This window comes from Vanessa tameamea, chromosome 16 (genome assembly GCF_037043105.1).
Source record: "Vanessa tameamea isolate UH-Manoa-2023 chromosome 16, ilVanTame1 primary haplotype, whole genome shotgun sequence".
In the NCBI taxonomy this organism is placed as follows: domain Eukaryota; kingdom Metazoa; phylum Arthropoda; class Insecta; order Lepidoptera; family Nymphalidae; genus Vanessa; species Vanessa tameamea.
Window position 1 is genome coordinate 5,752,406 of NC_087324.1, and position 6,476 is coordinate 5,758,881.

Consider the following 6,476-nt stretch of genomic DNA (forward strand, 5'->3'; position numbering starts at 1 on the left):
TTAAATTATTTTTGAAACAATTCAATATATCATAAGCTGTATTAAATATTTCATTCTGTTATCGAAGTCATGATATAAATGAAAACCCGTTAAGTCGTTTTTCAAATAGCACTAGCTTTCCGCACCGGCTTCGCATCCACTCCGTAAGTTTTTTTATATTGTGATTTAATCCAATACTTTAGTTAAATCAGTATCGTGCCAGTCAACCTCTCCGCCAATAAAGTAATTTTAATTAATATATCATATTTTACAAGTGTTTGTCTAAAAATAGTTTGAAATGGCGGTATCCACTAAAAAAATGTCTGAACTCACATAGTATGAAATATATATACAGGTTATTGGTAATTCAACGTATTCCCGTTAGGAGGTGATAGGGGTAATTATTTGCGATAATTTTAACCCCCATATGTATGCAAAAGTGAACCATTTTTGAGTTATCACGTTTTTTAGATTTTTTCAAAATAAGTTAAAAAAGCAACTTTAAAAATGTATTTAAAAAAAAGTATCAATTAAAATCTATTTTTTTCTTCTGATTTATAAAAACGAATAATCACTGGATATTTGTCAATATTAAAACAATAATTATCGGTCCAAATTTAAAAATGCGAGACGGAAAAATATATTATTTCAATTTTTTTTTAATTTTTTGTCCACAAATATGACTTAAAAACAAAAAAAATCGTTATGAAACTTGTCCTGCAGATTATTTTAAAAACATAACCGTATTATCAGCTTTCCAAAAATGTATAATAACTAGGATCTTATTTCAAAACAACCGAAATAAAATTACCACAAAGGATTTTTGCATTATGCATATGGGGGTTAAAAATATCGCAAATAATCACCCCTATCACCTCCTAACGGGAATACGTCGAATTACAAATAAGCCTATATATATATATATATATCTCACGTGCATATGTTTTGCTTTAACCAGAAAAATAAAATAGAATAAAATTTATTACGGAAAACGACATTTAAATTCAAGTCTTTAATTCGATTTAGGTTTATAATATTAAGTGTTGTTTATTAATCATGAATACAATTCGGAAAAGAAGACAAAATAAAATTAATTTTCTGTGATAAACATATTTCCCTCGTTATCTGTTGATTCCAGTTGCATTTCCCAGTGATCGTACCACGCGATAAATATAATGAGAGCAACGACCTCCGTGGTCGAGTAGTGTGTACACCGGTTTTCATGGGTACGCCACTTCGAGGTCCCGGGTTCGATTCCCGGCTGAGTCGATGTAGAAAAAGTTCTTTAGTTTTCTATGTTGTCTTGGGTCTGGGTGTATGTGGTACCGTCATTACTACTGATTTTCCATAATACAAGTGCTTTAGCTACTTACATTGGGATCTGAGTAATGTATGTGATGTTGTCCAATATTTATTATTATTATTATTAATTATTGGCGATAGATAATAACATCAATTTTATATTAACTGCAAAAAAAGCATACCTAGCTTGCTTTCATAAATTTTAACTATAATATATAGAGCTCACATTATACATAGTAATATCTTAATCTGTCACAGCAGATAAGGTACAATATCGATATTACATACAGAGCTGGGTTATTTAAACCATTCCTTACTTCACGCCGACCTCGAAAACTAAGATGCTATGTCCCTTGTATCTTGTTTATTTGGCTCATCAGACAACAACATGGTGATTGGCGTTAGAATATGTGCAGAGAATGATAGCTACACTGACAGGCTTGCTTAACCTAACCTACCCTAACAACGAGTAAAGTAAAGGAAGAGATTTATCTAATCGCACATAAAATCGAATAAATACAAATTAAATTGATAACATTTGGTATAATACTACAGGTTCCTGATATAGAAATTATAAATATATTTAGGATGAAAACTTATAATAACAATAGGTATTTTTTTTAATTATTTTAGCACGTTTACGGTCACAGTATTAATAAGAAATACGCTACGTACATTTTAAGAACGAAAAAACGTAACCTAAGTAAACTTTTATCTTAAGACAACAAATGTAAGAAAAGATTGGAGATTACAGCGTTATCTTAACGTTTTATAGTTTCAGTATATAATCAACATATTTTCGGTTTAATTACAATTGTATCTTTTTTTGTTAATTTGAAAACAAAACATAATGTTGGAAACTATTTAATATCATTGAATTTGATATTAGCCGAGTTTAACTTTTGTTTCGCAATCACAAGCGTACTACGACAATATTAATTCCTATTTATATCTTAACAACGCTTCTATTAATAAATATGTAAAAAAAAATACAAAATCGAACATATATTACAAAATCTATGCATAAATTAATATTAATAATTTAAAATTATGAGTGTTCGAGTCCATCTCATATGTTGAAAATATTGACTTCAAGTCAGTTCGACACAACCGATCGATTTGATAAAAAATTAACATAAAGAATCTGATGAGGTTAAATGAAAATAAACTTTATTCATGGAAGCAATTAGAACCAATTTTGAATTGAATTCGTATATGAACATTAACAAGATTAAATTAAATATAAAGGTTCCGCTGACTTGTAATATAAATTCTACTGAGAAGAACCGGGAACGAATTCATATATCTACTAAGATATAGGAATAACTACTGAATTCGTAATAAAGTAATAGTAGTAGTAGTAAAATAAGTAGTAGTCTACTACTACTAGTTCAATGTTTTTTTTACTGTCTACTTAAAATTGTCTTGTAATGTATAATTTATATCACACGTATATTACTTCACAATTGTATTGTAAAAAGTATAGGATATAATTATAACCCCTTAATGTATATGTTAATGTTAACACTCATAAACAGATACTTTTTGTCGAATGTAAATTTCAATGTATGTTAGAAAACGAATGCCGAATTAAAACTAGGAAAATAAAACAAAAAATAATAATGCAGTTTTTACCTTATTATTACTATGACTTATGTACATATCCTTGTAACCACTTATGGGACATGCAGCACATCAAACTACTAAACTGGAAACAATAGCAAGATATAGCAAAGGCATTGAAAACACATATGTGATGATTGAAAATAAAATGTAATATATCCAATTATGCTGCGAAGCTGAGTCTGTTTGAGCTATTCAGATAAGTTAAATCCTTAGGAATCCACTAATATTTAAAATATACAGCAAATAAATAGATATTATTTTTCACTTAGAATTTTGTTAATACTTACTCTTAATGTGAGGTATACAAGTTACTACAGTTAGTCTTTTTATAAGTGATATTGCCTCATGTCATCATAGTTAGCGTTATTTCTGTTAACTCTAAGAAATAAAGAATAATCAGCAAACAAAATAACTTTAACGCTACGAGAAAAAGCAATTATATTAATTAAAAATAGAAAAACATATACTTAATGCTTGTGAAACACCTTTGGTGTCCTAAAGTTGGTCTTATCCTAATTCTACCAGGGCTTTGTGCAAGCCCATCTGGGTAATCACCACCTACTCATCAGATATTCTACCGCCAAACAGCAGTACTCAGTATTGTTGTGTTCTAGTTTAAACGTTGAGTGAGCCAGTGTAACTACAAAGGAAATAACATATCAGTTCCCAAGGTCGGTCGCGCATTGGCGATGTAAGGAATGGTGAATATTTCTTAGAGCATCATTATCTATGGGCGATGGTGACCACTTACCATCAGGTGGCCCATTTGCTAGACCACCCATCTATATCATACAAAAAAACAGAGTGATGATACTTAAAGTAAAGTAAAAAACATCAAATGTTTTTTTTATTGGCGTTGTTCACAAACATTCAATTTTTACTTTTTCATTATTGAAAAATTCTCAAAACAATCGAAATAACTATAAAATAATCTCCGGGACGAAGTGATGAAATACGATGAAAATTCAATTTTCGGTCAATGAAATATGCAAATGAGACGTGCAATCAAGCGGCCTTTGTTAACTGTTGTTATTTTCGTTTATTATAATTAGGAAAAGCGTTAAAATATTATTTTATAGTTGTAGCGATACATTACAAGCTAATTTTCTTTGTTATTTTTAACCGTTTTTTGCCATAACAAATTGTAAAAGCTAGTCCGTTCGAGTTGAATTTATTATCCTACCAAAACCACACACCAAAATAGTTTGTGCAGTAACTTTACTTTAGGTTCTTTTTATCTAAATTTACCTTTATTTAATGGAACTTAACTTCTTATAATTGAAATTATAATGTTGTATAGTTGAAATATTAAATAATTTAACAGATTTTTTTTTAAGATTGCCGGCTATTTCTTTCGCAAATCAATCATGCTATTTAAGATATTATTTTCCTAGTGCCTATAATTTCACTGGCTTACTCAACAGTTAAACCAGAATACAGCAAAATGAAGTATAATTGTTTAATAGTAAACGAACTTCACCGACATACAATTCACTGCTTTAATTATTTGTATAGAATTAATTTCCTAAGCCCAAACTATCTACTTCAACAAAAAATAATGAATCAACAAAAACATGGAATGTTTGCTTTTCGTATAATTTATTTTAAATTAAATATACATTATTATTTACTTTGATATATGTCGTCCGCGAATTCCCTCGCGTTCAGGCGTTATTCACCAGGTATTACACAGAAAACGTAGCCAGACTTCCCAATTTCATCAAATTCCTTGTGGCCGTGAAAGAGCAACAGAAAGGTAGACAAAGTTACTTTCGCATTTATAATAGTAGTATATGCTCACACTCGATATATTCCATTACAATTCATTAATGCATAATTTGTTTGTACTAACATTCCTTCGAACCATTTAATCGCAAATGATAACATAAAACGTATTTTATAGACTCTCCGCATTTTATGATGTATTCCATAAAATACTAGACTAAATACTAGACTAAAATAAAAATATATATATTAGGATCTTTATCGATCCAATGTAGAGATTTAAATAATTTAACTTTTAAGTGATTTACCGTTGACTTATACATACGTGTACATCTATTAAATTTATAATCCCTTAAAGTAAAACGTATGTGCATAAAGCTTTAGAGTTAAATGCCTTTTGGGTATATTTAGGCAAACAGTATTTTACGCCTTAATTCTCACTTTCAAATACAGTACTGTTTTTGTTGACCAAGAGGGTTCCTGGTATGGTATACCGACGTACTAGCTTTCTCTTCCGTTTCCTCATAATTGCGGAAGTTCCGCAATATTTTGGGTTCCTCAACCGTTACCGCATCCTCATAAATAAAAATTAAAAATCCTCTTCCGCTAACGCTTCCTCAAAATTTAAGAGCAATTTATGAGGAATTTCACTGTGAATTCGCGATGTCGCCGGATCGAACGGGCGAGCGAGACCTTCTACGGTGGAAAAATAATCCGAAATATTCGGAGCATTACGGAGCTGTACGGCAATACCTATCTTCTCCTCCATCAAGTAAGCCCAACGAACGACTGTTTAGCAATGCTGGATTAGTATATGATGAGCTAAGAAACCGGAAAGTTTCAGGGGAAACTGTCAGGGGAAACAGCGTCCAAATTGTGTTTTATAAAAATTAACCTCCCTATAATTAATTTTGATTATTAGTATTCAATTCCTTTATTTTGATTAATAACATTCGACTTAAGTAATTAATAAAAAATAAAGACTGCATTCTTATTATATAATATATATCATTTCAATTCCTAAAATAAATTGTATCATTCACTCATCTTATTTTGTGTGCTCGTGTTGTGTATGTTACTGAACTCCTGCATAACTGCTGGACCGATTTTGATGATTCTTTATTGTGTGTTTTGAGAATAGCTTAATTATTTTTTGTGCATGTATGTACCTAGTTATGTACAGACAGGACAACGGCTGTTCGGTTGGGTCCGCTAGTTTTTATAATTTCCTATCCTTCTCTTCCTAATTCGCTTTCTCTACCGCTTCCTCATCCGCATCCTCTTTCTCGAAAAATATCCTCAACCGCATCCTCTAAATTTGCGCGTGACAATTCCTCTTCCTCCTCCTCTTCCTCATAATCACTTCCTCAACAACCCTAAGACGTACATTAGTTTTTGTACTGGTTCATACATAAAACAAGGTAAGCTAGAGTTTATAATCGTTTTTTAAAAGGTCAAACGGATTCATTGACACAGACTTTGTAGAAAACTTAAACCCTATTTATTATTAACACTATTAATTCATCTTCACTTATTAGACCTCTTCCCTTAAGCCTATTAAATGAATCTGTTTCGGATAAATACTTTAAGACTAAGACGATAAATAATTTATCATAACATGTAACATTATTTTTTCATTTTTACATTCTACATTATTACATTACATTAGAAGCCTGTAAATTTCCCACTGATGGACTAAGGCCTTCTCTCCCTTTGAGGACAAGGTTTGGAGCATATTCCACCACGCTGCTCTAATGCGGGTTGGTGGAATACACATGTGGCAGAATTTCGTTGAAATTAGGCACATGCAGGTTTCCTCACGATGTTTTCCTTCGCTTTCATGA